Source organism: Camelus bactrianus, chromosome 2, assembly GCF_048773025.1.
Source record: "Camelus bactrianus isolate YW-2024 breed Bactrian camel chromosome 2, ASM4877302v1, whole genome shotgun sequence".
Lineage (NCBI taxonomy): Eukaryota > Metazoa > Chordata > Mammalia > Artiodactyla > Camelidae > Camelus > Camelus bactrianus.
This window is the reverse complement of record NC_133540.1, coordinates 43,606,795-43,623,211: the sequence shown is the minus strand read 5'-3', so window position 1 is coordinate 43,623,211 and position 16,417 is coordinate 43,606,795. Positions and strand designations below refer to the sequence as shown.

Sequence of the window (16,417 nt, the reverse complement as noted above, 5' to 3'; positions counted from 1 at the left end):
CCAGGTGAATTAGATACATCCTGAGGATTATGTCCTTGTTTACCTATGTCAAGGCCAGGCAGACCCTCCAAATTCTCATTCTTTGTTACATAAGCCTTTAGCTGAATTGTGTGTCCCCTGACCAATCTGGACAAAATGCCCTCTAACTTAACTTGACTAAAATCTAGTTAGCTTTCTCTCCTCCCCACAGACCCTTGAACCTGACCTGGCCCCTGAGATTAAGCAAGCACTGAAACAGAAAAAATCCTTAGTGGCTCCACCTGAGAATCATCTGACTACGGAGAAAAACTTTCCTGATCAAAACTCATGCCACCTGCTCATCCCACTCCCATCACCTGATTTCTCTAGCCTTGTTTACTCCTCCCTGTGAAAGAAAAGCCCATTCTTCCAGACAGTGGAGAATCCTGCAGATTTAATGGTCCTCCTATTACAGTAGACTGTGAAAAACTCTTTCCTCCAGCTTTGTTTTATTTTGTTTGGTAGTTTTCTGGTGTCGAGACTTCGATGGCGTGCTGACTGCCCTTGGGCCCCTACTGTTTTCTCACAGGTGTGAATGCCAGCTTCTTGGACCCTTTGTACCCTTTCCTTATGAGGATAATGGGGATCCATGGTGGTAAGTCACCTTTTCTAATCCAGTGTTCTAGACGTCTATCTGTAGAAGAGCATAAGGAGTTATGTTCTTTGATTCTTTCTGGCAAAGAGGCTTTGTTTTTTTGGTCCTACAAGGCCTTTTCTGATTTTTCTTTGTTTTTTAAATGGGAATTGAACTAAGATCTTCAATCCTCAGCTCCTGGATTAAGGATTATACTCAGGGATGAGGCGTTGGCTGCTTTGGCTCCTGGGATCCCACAAGGGAGTATTTGAATGGAGCTTTTCTTTAACTCCTTTAAGAAATTATCTCAGACTTAATTATCTAATCCCACAGGTAACCTTCAGTCTATTGGCTCCCTCTCTCCATTTCTCACTACATGCACCACCATTAAGGCACTAACTCACTTTACTATATTCAAAGATGTCAACATTTTATTAAAGATCATTTAGACCTTTTGGGAACTTGGCATGCCCCCATACTGGCTTCTCTAGGTCCTCTCCCTTACTATAATCCCTGCTCCCCCTTCCTCCTCTTTACTACCTTTGACTTTCCCTTCACCTCCCTTGAATCCTTGATTTGTTTTCTTCAACACCCCTACCTCTTCCTCCAATCCTCTACCCACCCTGCCAGACTTTTTTCTCTGGGCCCATCAGCTCCTATAGGTACTCAAGCTTCATGCCACCTCCCATGTCAGGAGCTTTTGAGATGCTCAGAGACTCTAAAAACACTCATCTGAGACACAAAAAGCTAATTAGAAATGTTAGGCTGGATCTTTTATCCACTTAGATGGGCTTTGGAGATACCCAGGCAGGTACTTGCTTTCTCCTTAGTCCCTCACCCAAAATTGAGTCCACAGCCTTCATAAGTTACACATCAAGACAAAAGAAAACTTAAAGATACCATCCAATATTGTAGGGGACACTTTAGCTCTCATGTTGACCAGGTCACCTTAACTTGTCCCATCTGCTTAAAAACACAATCTTGGTAAAGATGTGCAGGTGGAACAAAGTGGGGAGCCATAGCCTTTATATAAAGCAGTGAGATGATTATTTTTGTGTTCATGCCTGACTCATGGCTAAAATTAAAACCTTGAAACTATACTCAAAAAATAAAAAGTGAAGCACTGTTTAAATCTGAGTGATTATAAATATGCATGCATATATTAATGTATGTATACATACATTTATGTATGTTATATATGAATTTTTTGCCCTCAGATGGTATTACTAAATTATTGTATATAAAATTTCTCTGGAAGGAGGGCTACTCTTACTGACATAGCGATAAACACTTATACAGAAGAGATCTTCCTATAATTCCCAGATAGTAAGAAAATTGAACTTCTAATACTTTCAAAATTATTTTTATAGAAATAAACCCAAATGTATCTGCTATGTATTTTTTGCTTCTTATTTCTACTGTACATATAGGAGATATATATTCCAAGTCTGTTAATGAACATGTTCATTTTTGCCAAATTGGGAAGTTGTACTTATATGTAAATAATGGTTGTACAAAGTTGAGATGTATGTTTGTAAACTCTTCTTGTCTGCTACAAAATATTGTGTATGACAGTTCATAATTATCCACTTGGTAATTTTCTCTGTGAAATACAAGTTACTGAAGTTAAAAGTTATAATCAATATATGTAATTATGAATCTACTGGGAGAAATAATGGCAGAAAAGGACAGCTTTAGTATGCAAGGTACAGGGAATGTGTTCTTGTTAAGGAAAAAAGTAGTTTTGTCCTAAAGTAAAATGACTGCCTCTTGCATGTTAGATACAGAAAGTTGTAGAACGTTTGCAGAGTATGTGTATCCATACGAACAGTGATTTCAACCTTTTTTTTTTCACTTTTAAAATTTTACATTAACTTCTTCATTTGGTTGTATTTAATTATGATTTTTTTTATCAGATATTTATGAAAGCCACAATTATTATTATTCACTAAAAGTTCCTTTGGCTGTAATGTCATTTGAGAATGATACTCATTTAATCAGATACAACCAGACAGCTTTAAGGAAATAATGTTGTTATTATTTTTTTAAAATGGAGCCAATGATTACAAAGCCCTTTTGGAAAAACTGGCCTGCTCTCTGACCTTCAGGGTTTTCAGTCTTACAGGGAAAATAAAGAAGATAATTTCCTGGAAAACCTAGGAATCTTAGGATATCTTGGTGTGACCTAGGGAAAGGAAGAATTCACCCAAGTTTATAAGTATTGCAAGTGAAAATTGATTGCATATTCTTGGCTCTTGAGGTTAGGAAGCTAAGCCTTTTAAAAGTTCAGTCTGATATTTCTTGTAAAAACTTCTGGCAAAGCAAACTTGGAAAGGTTCCTATAAGTATGCCTCATTTTATTATGCTTCACAAATGTTGCATTTTTTACAAATTGAAGGTTTGTGGCAACACTATGTGGAGGAAGTTTATATGTGCCGTTTTTCCAACACCATGTGCTCACTTTGTCACATTTTGGTAATTTTTGCAATATTTCAAACTTTATCATTGTTATTATATTTGTTATGGTGATCTGTGATCAGTGATATTTGTTGCAAAAAGATAGGACTATTGCAAAAAGATATGACTTACTGAAGACCCAGATGATGGTTAGCATTTTTAGCAATAAGGTGTTTTTAAATTAAAGTATGTACATTGTTAGATAAAAGTCTATTACACTTTACTTAATGGACTTTATAACTTTCATATGCACTGGGAAACCCCCCCCCCAAAAAAAAAACTCACGTGTCTCACCTTTTTGAACATTCACTTTACTGTGCTGGTCTGGAATAGAACCGACAGTATCTCTGAGGTATGCTGGTATAGGAAATTACCATTCTTGCTGGTCATATTTAAATGGCCATACCAAATTTAATGAGACTGTCCTTATTTTGTGATCAAGAGTAATCTTCCCTTGAGATTATCTTTGATCAAGGTGAAGAAGGCTGTCTAGACAGATTTCAGTAGAAAACTATAGCATGTCTTCCTGGGTTATATTCTGGTCCTATTCATTGTCTTGGGCTAATTTTGCTACTGTTTGCAAATTGCAGGTAACTGATGGGTATGCAAACTTTTTCTTATAGAAATTCAAATGACTCTTTCCTGGGAAAAACAAGTTTTGTGACCTAATTATAAATTAGATTGGATCCTGTCACCATGCACGAATTGGCAACCCGCATCAAATTTTTACTTCTTCCATTGCGCTTCAATATCTGGCTACTATTCTCCAAACAAGTATTCCTAATTTTTCTCTCTCCTTCCTACATCTGTCATCACAGACAAAACCTGACTGCCCATATCCAGAATCGCCCCTCTAGAGCATCATGACTGCAGAGAGAAACATTCCTTTCAACTGTCCTATCTTGACAACCTGCTCATCTAATTTCCCACACCTGTTTCTTTTTAGGTTTGCTTACTCACTATTAAAGAATCCTTTCTTTCTGACATAAGAGGCTTACACATATCTTATGGTTGGAGCATTTCCTCTATTGTAGTAGCCTTTTTGAGTTGTCTCTCCTTATGTAAGTCTGAATTTATTTTTTATTTGACACTATCTTTCATTATATTCCTTTTACCTGGAATCATCTTATCTTTCTTTCATCTACAATTGAAATCCTCCACATATTTAAAACTGAAATCAAAAGTCACATTATCTGTGGAGCTTTCTCTGATCTCCTAATCAGAATTAATTTCAAGTTATTATATTTGATCTTGTATTTATCACTTAATCATTATCTTTATAAGAATTTTTAGCGAATTTTGTGCCAAATTCTTAATTTCTTAAAACCAGGGAACTTATATTAGTCACTTACTTTTTAATAGCTCCTTGAAAAGGATAGATACTCAATAAATGTGTTTTTCCATGTAGTCTCTAGCTATACCTAGTTCTATTATTATTTAGGGGAAGAGCAAATATCAGTAGGCAACTATGTGTGTCTGTCCCTAAAGCCAAAACAATCAGACGAGGAACTTGTAGTGATTTACATCAATCAGTATGGAGTAGGTGTACCTACAAATAATCTATATATTTTCAGCACCAGTTCAGCCTAGGGTCTACAGGAAAAGGACATGGCAAAAGAAGGGTAAAACGCACAGTAGAGTAAGAACAACTTGATCTGCCTAGGCCTGATAATTTGACAGTTCAGGAGGGCCTGGGGAGATATGCAGAGTAGCGTTAATTATTATCCTGGAAGTGGATGAGTTAAACACACACACACAAAATAGAGCAAGCACATTCGATTTCTAGTTTCAAAGTTCCATTTCTGACTAGAGCTACAGGCTTCCATCACCCACCAGAGATTTAACACTTAAAACTGAGACTAGATTATTTAGGAATTACTTAATATATTAAAAGGCAAAACTATGATGCTTCAGTAAAGATAGTTTGTTCTTCTAAGTTTGCAAAAACTACAAAAAGATGGAGATGAAAAACTACAGTATGATAAGGCAGAACAATAATTTTCTAATTTGCCTGTTTAAAATGAACATAATTTTCAAAGTCTAAGAATCATTCTATTAATTAACATTGTGACTATGTTATCCTTTGAGCAATAATCTTTCATTTGGCCTTACCGTTATTTTGCTATAAAATACTGAACTTAACCATAATATCCTTAGACCTTGAATTTCAATATAAAACGCTAGAATTTTTTTTTCCAAAATCTGACTAAACCCAATTTTTATTCATTTAATTAAAACTAAAATTATACTCAATTATTCTTTTAATTTTACCTATTTTAGTAATAATCATGACTCGCCACTCATCTAATAAAGTAATTTCTATTTATGATCACATCAGTGAAATGTCAAAATAATCCATTTGGTTAGAAGATACAGTGAGCTTTCAGAAGTTATTGAAAGGTTATGAACAAAACGTTCAACTTTCTACAAATTATTTTGAAGTTCTTTGGAGCATGTATTCAGATATTCTTAATTTTTCAAAACTTGAATATTAAGCAAATCAATCAGTGGGCTTCTGATAACTTATAAAATGGTAACTATTTTATAAGATATTGGTAATAGTAACATAAGATAACGGATATTCTTTTGGGTTTCTCCCATATAATCTACTTCAGAAAAATTACAGAGCAATAGAGAAGCATAGGTTTGAATGATTAATACTTAAGAGCAAGACAGCTGGGAGATCAAAGGCTACTGTGAAGTAGGACATGTTTAAGTGTTTATGGGTGTGGGGTGCCAGGCAGATGGCTTAGTAGCTTGTGGGTTAACAACATCCTGGGAGAAAAGTGAATTGCAGTAGGAGGCTAGAATGGAGAGAGTTTTACAATGCTGATCTTAGAATCACATTATCTTGGAAATGGCAGTACTTGCCATCGCCACAGAACTATCTGGCCGTGTCCTAAGAGCACGCCCTGCTGGCCTGAATTGCTAATGGAACAAGCGCAGGAAAAGATGAGAAGTTCATTGCTCCATGCCCACCTCCTCTAAACCCAAAGATTGGTGTTATGCCTCTTAGGTACAAAGTTTTTTTTTCTTGAGTTCTTTTTCTAAGAGTAATTTTTTCTTAAATCAGAAATTGCTAATTATCTCCTAGGATCTATTAGGCTCTCTTCCCTGTAATAATAGAGACACCTGAATTGTAGCAGGGCACAAGTCTGCTTCAGTAGACACTGTGTTCCTAGCTTCCTTTGCAACTAGATGTGGCCATGTGATGGAATTCTGGTCAATAGAATATAAATGGAAGTTTCTGTTTTCATAAAGGAAAACTTCTGGTTCTCCCCATGTCCTCTTTTCTTGCTGGCATAAAAATTACAACATATGTAGCAACTGACTTGGACGCAGGATTGCCTTTTATCCGTAGTCTTTCAATGACTTTGTGGTGAAGAAATATCTTCACTAGACAACTCCCATTTGACAAATAAGTGGAAAAGGAACAATTCTTTCATGTAGAAGTTATCATAACCTTGAGTCTCCTTGATACAGAAACCTAACCTAGACCCTGTAATTCAGGGTATAAGGAGGAATTGAAGACAAAAGAGTAGTTAGGTAGAATGGTTAAGGCATGACATTTATCAGAAGGTTTTCAAGTTTCCTGAGATTCTTGAACCTGGGGCTTATCCCTCTGTCTTTTAGTTCACTAGGAAGGACACAACTAGGACCTACCTCCTATAATACAGTCACCAAAAAGGTTAGGTGATTACCACCAGGGGAACAGAAACTCACAAGGCAAAATAATAATATCTGAGAAGTAAACCCACTGTAAAGAAAAACAGCATGTGTAACATGATGCTGAATTTTTGGAACAGACAGAATAAGAATTTAATTTTAATAAATTTATGAAAGTTTGTTATATAAGAATATCAGTAATCAAAAAAACGAATGGTTACAGAGAAATTTTACTATGGTTGACGAGTTTAATTCTGATTAGAGATAGTTAAAGAATGAGTAAATGAACAGAAAAATAATATTTTAAACATTTTAAAGGCAACAGGAAAAGGCACTGAAATAAATACTAAGAAACCAGGGAGAGAGAGAAGTAGAATTGCCAGCACTTAAACATAGACTACCAAAGTGAAAACAAATGTTTGAAGAAATAATGATAGTAAACTTGCAAAATTAATAAAGTTTAACATATAGTGAAACAACTTAGAATGCCAAGCTCCCTAGTGAAAGGAAATCTATTTAGAGTCAGCATGTTATAATAAAATTTAAGTTTGTCTGTATTAAAATTTATTTGTCAAAGACAAAGAGCAAATTCTAGAAACTTTGAAAGTAAGAGGATGTTTGCACATTTTTCCTGATAAAGGGAGAAATAACTAACAGTAGGTATTCACTCTGTGAAGTTAGTATAATCTTGCACAAGATAGAGACAATACAGAAGAAAAATTACAGATCTGATTCTCTTAGGAATACAAATGAGAAACCCCTAGATAAAACAATACTTGAGTGACTTAAGTGAATCCAACAGTGTACTAAAGTTAATGCCTCATAGTCATATAAAAGTTATCACCCCAAATCTTTTGCTGATTCAACATAAAAACTATTGGCGTTATAATTTACCACATTAATGAATTAAAAAGAAAGAGTGTATATCACAGATGTAAATAAAGATTTTGATACAGATCAATACTTTGAAAAAACAACAATATAAAGAAGGAAACTTCTAATATGGCAAGAGTTGTGTTATGTACCAATACCTATATGGACATATTCTATTTAAGAACAAGAGGAAGACAGAGATTGTCATTAGCATAGTCACTCTTTAACTTAGTATTGAATGTCTTATGGTATAAGGATAATAGAAAGAAGAGAGGGTGTAAGGGAGAAAGAGAAGACAGAAATATGGAGAGAGAGTAAAAAAAAAGAAAAGAAAGGAATTAGGGTATAAGGATTGAAAGGGGTTGGATTAAAATGTCATCATTTGCTAATGATATAATCTACACAGAAAAAAAACTGACAGCATCAAAAGCCACTGGAACTGATAAGACAGTGGAGAAGTAGTATATTTATACAGAAATCTGAGGTCTGGAATTGTCCTAAGGGAGCATGATAAAGTGAGCTATTTCTGAAAAGAAACTGTTTTATAGTGCAATAATAGAAAATAATTGACTTGAAGTTAAATAATTCTCTTTCCCATCCATATGTGGACGGAGTGTTGGATAGCAATGGCTGAGTGCAGTGCCAGTGCTGTTTTTACTAGAGTGGTCCAAGAGTGCTGGGAATTTTTTCTAGCACTTTTGGCCAGGTTTTATCGTCATCTGGGAGACTACAGTTTATATACTATCCCATATAAAATTATTTTATAAATAAAGAGTAGTCTCTGAAACTGAAAACAGTGACCCGTATGATTATTTGTACCAGTGTTGAAAATAAGGCTTTGACTCACTAAGGATGTGAGGAATGCAAGACATGTCGCCTGGCTGATTCTAACAATACTGGGGAAGCTCAAAGAAAGAAAAAGGATGGCTTCAGGTGTCATGCTCAAGAAAACTCAGGGTCAGGAAACTAGGAAAACTTCTTTTTCCTTTTAGCTATGGGAGTTAAGTCCTTGAAAATGTGATTCACAGTTTTACCATGCATGTCCCTGAAATACAGCATATGTTGAATTCAAAGCCTCATCAGTTCTCTTAAATAAAAATAAATACATTGTTTGTTATCGAGTGGGATTCCAAAATTCAAATGGACCCACTTAGCATAATTGAAGGAAATCTGTTCTAAGGTGACTTTCTGTGTCTAATCAAACTAGTATCTGTGAAGTTCACTTACTACAATATATTTCAAATCCTCACTCACTAAGAAAGCTACTAAATGAAATATAAGATGAAAACATTTTTAAAATTGTATCTCTGTGCCTACTGATTTTATTTATTTGAGCTGTTTGTACTTAGAATTTTAATGAGAACACATCTATATGATAATATTTTACTCTAAAATCTATACCTTTAACTGCATAAACTGTAATTTGATTTAAGTTTCAAAATTTATTTCAAATGTTAAAATGACATATTAACACAGGAATATGTGAGTAATAAAGTAAGCATCTGAAATGCAAAGATAATATAAATGCTTCATTAATTAACCAAAAGGAATATGAGAATTAGTTCTTAAATCAGAGCTTTTTACTCATAGTATATAGTTGCAATAAAACAAATGGAAGTAATAAGATTATTTCATAAATAAACTGTAATTCAACCAAAATGTTTCTTAGTTTAGTGGCATGAGCATTGCTTGGAAATCAGGGTTTTATAAATATATCTCAGAAACGATTACATTTTACACTGCTACAAACACTTTGTTTTTTAAGCATTAACTCTTAACCCTTTAATCTACCTTCCAGAAGTACAAACCAGAGTGTCCTCCTCATATATTTCTAATTGTGTTCTACCCATGCTTAAAGTTTCTGCCTCAGTAACTTTCTATTATTCTTAAGATAAACTAAAATTCCCTCTGTATCCTACAAGGTCTTGCATGACCTGTTAACCTATCTATACTTATGTTTCACTGTTTTCCTTTGCTTTAAACTGCTGTTCTGCTATTTCACTTCTTCCAGAACTGTAGGTCTCAACCTCCAGTGGAACTTTGTACAATTTCCTGAAACATTTCACTCTCCCTCCTCGAATTTGGTAACCTGTTGTTTTACTTTCTCAGAAATAGCCTTTCCTGAATTTTCAAACTAATCTGTATTTCTCTATTATATGTTCTCATAGCATCTTTTTTGTGTGTGTGTGTGTGGCACTTATTTTCTCTCTGTGATGTTTGATAAAGGCTGTCTCTAATTATACTGAGTTCTGTGACTATAGAATCCTGTGTTGTTGTTAATCGTGAACTGAATGCCCATAGTTATACCTGTAAATAGTTGGTACTTAATTAATATTATTTCTGCTTAAAGAAGTGAATTTTAACATCACCAATTTATGTTTGTTAACATTACAAGTCCAAATCACCTTTTTAAAAATTATATAGTGTATATGGTGCTGTTTGCTAATGTAGGTGGTATCCCATGGAAATGTTATGCCCTGACGTTTTTGTTTTCTTCTGTCCTGCCTGATATCTCCATAGCTCTTATAAAAGGCTAAGCTCAACTACAGTTGTTGTTATCCAATTTTTTTCATTAACAGATATAAGTTAAAAGTCAAGAACTATCACTTAGTGCAATTTAATGAGAATATCTTGTGGGATTAATCTGAAAAAGAACCCACTGATGGGGTGACCATATATAGAAAGGAAAGTAGATGAAATTTGTTCTTTTTAAAGCTAAACAGCAATCTAGTTGAGAGAAAAGCAATTTAACTTATTAGTTGATAAATGTTTATTGAGCTCTTACTATGTTCCTCACATTGAGGATACAGTGGTGAAGAAGATAATTTGTGTCAGATACAGGATTTAGCTTACTCTCATAAGCTAAATTTGATACAAGATCTTAGAGTAGAATTAAAAGTCATACTAAAGTGTTCAGCAGATTTGTGAAGGAAAGAAGTTCTAGACGGAATTAAATATGGATTGCTATTATAAGTAGTTTACACAGTACCATGTAAACAATTGTTTAAGAAGTACATTTATGTTTGTTGAAAGGGTAAGTTAAATTATAAGAAGTACAAAATTCAGAGCAAAGAAAATCTGTACCATGACTGGATGGTTGGAAATTAGGATGGCCAGAAAGAGAACAAAGAACTTGGACAATAAGCAAAGAAATTACAAGATAATTTATATCCATAGATATCTAAGGTTTAGGAAAAGGGTTTTAGGTTAATAAAGAGAAGTAGTTCCAGATAAGGGAAGAAGATTAGAAATTACTTAAATTAGGCTATGCTTGTTTACCCTCATAAATCTTTTTGTAGGAAGTTAGTATCAAAACCCACTTTTTAACTTCTATGCGTATATAACTGAGATAAGGACAGATTTGAGAGAGGATGATCAAAGGTAGAAAAAAGTACTTCTGTTTCTTTCAGTGTTGCTAATTGCAGATCACAGAATTCCCTGTAGCTGGTTTAAGCATGACTGGATTTTATAGGATGGTACTCATCTTAAAAATTTCTCTAGGAGGTTAGGGATCAGGTTTCTATGCTAACCAATCAGCAACCAATTGAGCCAGGAGAAACACTAAACTGCACACAGAAACCGTTGCTAAAGGTGTTAAAGAGGCCACATGCTGGAGACCAGTCACCAGGACTCTGCCCCAGCAGTATGAAAAGCCTCTGACAGGATCTTCTCTCTGGGAGCCGATGCCTCTTCACATTCTTCACACTGCCCTACTTTGTTGAAATTAATTAACATATCTACATACCAGCTCCAAGTAAATTTGGAAACTTTAGTCTGTAGCTGTCTAGCATTTAGATTATGAGCAGATATGCTTGAAGGGTTTGGAAGGGTATGGAAAGAGCCAAACAGTTTTATCCTCCATAACTTGGCATTGTTTGACTCTGTTTATCAGGACTCCTGCATTATAGGAAATGAATCTAGTATGAAATACATTATGAAGGGCATTCCAAAAAACCTCTCGGGTTAGGATTCTAAGATAAGTGACACAAATTAGAGGTTGCCCAAGCAGACCACAATAAGTTAGAATTTGTTAATTTCTCTGGATGGCTATAGGAAAGAGGGATGTTATGGGCAGGGCGAATATAAAACTGATGTATTTAAATAATGGATGATTTTAGTGAGCTTAGTATACAAAATGTCAAAGAGTAATTTTAAAGAAACAATTATTTAGCTCCTAAATGCTAGAGGAAAAGGGTGACAGATCAGTAGGTCTCAAGGATATTATGAAAGCAAAGCTCTCAGGATTTGTATTATTTCATTGGGATATTTAATTAGCATGAATTGACAGACTCTATCTGGAATGAAAGGCTGGGAAGATGGTAATTCAGGAGGATACAAGAGACACAGAGTTTGTAGATTCAGTTTGTATAAACTAAATTTACTGTGAGAGAGGCAAATATTGATTGTGTTTGAGAGAGAAATCAACTGAACAGTTGCTGGAGATCACTCAAGGTAAGGCTTATCATAAATTTGGCTAGCTTGTTAATTAGATGTCAGTAGGCAGTAAAATACATTAATGGCTTTAGCTTTACCTAAGAATGTTCTAGAAAGGCTTACTTTGCAAACCTAATGTTCCTTGTAGTCTTCCTATTGTTTCTTGAACCTGGTGTAAAGTATAAATCTGTATTATTCCAGGAATAGCAGCCTACATGGATATGATACTGGAGGAGAACCTTTGTAAACCTGTAGTTGTCTTAATTATACCAAATGATTCATTCACTCAAAAAATAATTAATGACTACCACTTTCTAGGCACTGTGGTAAAATAGCAAACAAAATGATGTCCCTGCTATCTTGGCAGAATAGAAATAGGAGACTGACAAACAAACATACATACATAATGTCAGATGACAATGTGCGCTATAAAGAAAATTGAGACGGGGTACATGGGGATTGGTATTTGATATAGGGTTTTCAGGACAAGCCTTGCTGCTAAAGAATCAATGGGGTTGAGACCTGAAGGATGTGAGCTAATAAGATACCTGAATGTCTAAGGGAATAGAATTTTCTGTAAAAGAAAAATAAAGGCAAAAAACCTGAGGCAAAAGCGAGCTTCTCATGGACTGGTATAAAGGATGCTTATGTGGCCAGAGTATAGAAGAAGAGAGAAGAAATAAAGTAGAAAACTAGCAGAAGGCCAGATTAAGATCTCAGAGGTCATAGTAAAGGCCTTAAATTTTCTGGGTGTAATGGGAAGATTTGAGCTGAGAATTGAATATGATATGCCATTTAAAAAATATTTCACTCTTCAAATAAACAGATTCTTCAAATATGATATTCTTCTTGAAAGGCAAACTAAGATACATTTCTTTAGAATATTTTATCCATACATGTTTGACATGTAACATGTATATAAAAATTGTAATATTTTAAGATTTATTTTATAATAATGAATGAATTAAATATGTCTCTTATGCTAGAAAGTATTATTTTGCTTATGTTTTAAAACTGTGATAACATATTAAGTTAAATATAAAAAGTGTTTAATAGGCTTGCTACTATGGAGAAAGAAGACTTTCCATGAAGCTTAAATTTAACCAACGTTACTATATATTATATTAATTTAATGGCATTTAATAGTGTGAAAAATTGTGGCAAATATTGGCCATATGGTAAAAATAAACACAATATGCTCTTTCAAGTACACAAATTGCAGTAAAGAGTTGGAATGGAGGGCAATGTAACAACAAAACATATATGGTGTTTATTAGGATGGGATGGGACTAGACTGCTTTCTATTGAAGATGCATTGTCTGTGAGAATACAATTCTGAAGCAGGTTTTAGTATTTGCAGCTGGAATCCACTAACCGTATTTTGGCATCCTTTTCCAACTATGCAAATTTTTCTTTTTCAATAATTGGTTTCTCATCAAATTGGAATATGATCTGCCTCATTGACACACTCTGCCATTTATAATAGGCTATCACTAGTTTACTGTGTGCCGAAGAACTTGTTTTTAAGCAGACATTTGCTGAAGGCTAACATATGTGCAGAAACGTGCAAAAATCTTAAGTTTAAAGATTTAATACAATTTTTGCAAAATGAACCCAATGTAACTGCCACCCAGATGACAGTAGAGAATTAGTGGTACTTAGGGACATGACCTGGACTTTTGAATTTGAAGTGTAGTGCATCGAAGCAGGGACTCTGATAGTCATCACAGAACTTGAAAGGATAGCAGTGGTCCCAGTACTTAACTACCTGTCTAAAACTACATTTTAGAGAACAAAGCACATATACCGCTAAGGTGCAGGCAAATGGAGGTAAAGTGTCCAAAGTCTTTGGAATTTCATAGAAGTGGTGAAAGTACTTTTAATAAAAATTATAATAAACCAATGTTGTTATATCTAAAAGAACAAATTTTTGAAAAGTATAAAATAAGCCCTTCTGTTTTCTTCATAAGGTGGTACTTTTGTTTATAACTCTCCTACTTTAGTAAAGTACTTGTGAGACTCACTCATTCCTCCACACAAATGATTCAGTAACTTTTCAGGAGAGGGGTGGGAGTTTATCATACATGTTATTCTTGACTGGAGACTTCAGAAAGCAGCCTGATGAGCCATCTGCTCCTTAGAGTAGGTTGTGAGTTCTGAAAGATAAAGACGTTTTGCTAGCATAGAATAATCTAACATATTTTCAGTGGAAAACAGGTATCTGTTGGAGACAGGAGGCTTAAGTATTATATAGATTAAGGTTAAAAATGAATTAACTTCTACTTGCAACCTCCAAATCAAGCAAGGAGAAAAATGTATGGAGTAACTATAGAAACTGGCCATATAATAAAATATAAGCACAATGAGTTTCATGGTTCTTTCTAAAAGAGAAACCCGGCAGTGTCCTCCAAGAGACGGTCAAGGCTAAGTAACCGTGCCTCACTTTCTTATTTTCTTGGTACATTCACTGCCTTGACATTTCTACATCAGTTACCCTGATTCATCTTTCTGTCCTTTGTCTTCTTTACTCAGACTTAACACTTAATATGTATCAAACTCTGTTCGAGTAATTTTCATTTATTCTCACAATATCCAATGAGGTAGATATCTATATAGTGGAATACTCAATATAACAAAACTGAAGCACAGAGTGTGGAAATAACCTACCCAAGGTTACATAGCTAAGTTGGTGGGATGCGATTCAAATAATCCAGTTGGTCACAAAAGCCCATATGCTTAACTGCCACATTGCACTACATCTCCACCTGCTGAATCACTATTTCCATCTGGATGTCTCCAGGGACTGTAAACTAAAGATGTCCAGTGTTGAACTCCTGTCGCACTCCAGTAATACTCATTTTTCAGTTTTTCTGATGTCAGTAAATAGCATTTCCTATGTAGCAGATAAAGAAGAAAAATGATTTCTTCACGTTTCTTCCCCAGACACTTCTTATTCATCCATCCAACATGTTTTACTGATTTTTGAACAGTTTTCTGCTTACAACTTTTTAATTACTTCATACAATCATTAAAGTGTAAAGTCTTTTATACTTTCTACAGGTCACCACTTACTGACATTAAATAATGTCCCTGATGTTGGATTCTCTGTTAGCTTAGAAATCCAGGTAAATACATGTTATAGAGACCCGTCTCCCAATTCTTAAGGTACAAGTTGACTGAGTAGAACTAAATTTGGCTGTATTAAGCTACTCACTTGTGCTTTTGTTGTTGTTGTTGTTGTTGTTATTGTTACTATAACACAATTAATGAATCTGATTAATATCCTGTATTTCTTTTTAGTAGCAGTTGAAATTCCTTCATTATTTACTTCCATTATTATTTGAAATTATTTCATTGTTTGTAAATCCCTATTTTAAAATTTCTGTTACTGGTAGCTCATAGCTTCATGGAGACAGAGCTCTTACCAGTCTAATTCATCATTGTACTCTGTGCCTAACTTAGTCGATGGCCTACAGTAAAAGTAATAAACTCTGTGTGTGTGTATATGTTGTGTGTGTGTATACATATTTGCATATACATACACACACAGACCCTGGCCTCATTAATCTTATAGTCGAAAGGGAAAACCTCTTAAGTGGAAAGTAGGAATACAAATTACAATATTACAAATTGCTACTATCTTCCAAGGGAGAAATGCAAAATAATACTGCAACTCACAGAAAGAGATGCTAAAGGGGAGTCTCACTGTGTGGGCATTTAACTTACGAGTTGGATTCAAACCTAAAATATTTTAATTCACAAAAGAACAAACACGCCCATTAATTTGCATGAAGTTTAAAAACACTTAATGCTAAAGTGGAATGAAATATACACTGCAGGCAAGTACCAATACATTAGAACTTTCTGTCTCAGCTGTTCACCATTAAATATTTTATAATTTTAAGACAGATTATTTAAAATGTTCAATTACCTATTTATATATTTGCTTTTGCTTGAACAGTTCAGTGTAGCTGAGCAGTTTCCAAAATTGAATATGCATATAAATTACTATACGAAGTTGTATTATACAAAGTTATGTTAGCCACTGATTGTATGAAATTAAGAAAATTTCAAAAAAAATTACTCTGTTAGTTTTAACTTATCCTTTCACTTGAGAATCCAAGTAAGAAGGGATTTTATAGTGCTATGGAAGGAAACTATAGTTCAGCTAATACTTAAAAAACTGAGAAGGAGTTGGCTAGCTGACAACACACGTGAAAGCCTAGAGGAAATGGAGAGGTTGACTTTGTGGAGAAATTTAGAAAATAATATGTATGCAATTTGAATATGTGTGGGAAGTTTAGGGGATAGAAATAAGGCTGAAGAGATGTATGTTGCTGAAGGATTTGTAATCTACACTAAGTTTTGTTTGAAGAAAATGGGAAATCACTGGAA

The 16,417-nt window shown here is 34.4% G+C and overlaps 1 long non-coding RNA gene across 1 annotated transcript in view; it reads left to right on the top strand.

Moving 5' to 3' along the window:
- Window positions 1-545: 545 nt before the first annotated feature.
- Window positions 546-16,417, top strand: part of LOC141579359 (uncharacterized) — a 306,101-nt gene continuing 290,229 nt past the window's right edge. The window contains exon 1 of the long non-coding RNA XR_012510562.1: window positions 546-613. This is a non-coding gene — a long non-coding RNA (uncharacterized LOC141579359). The remainder of the gene's footprint in view (window positions 614-16,417) is intronic.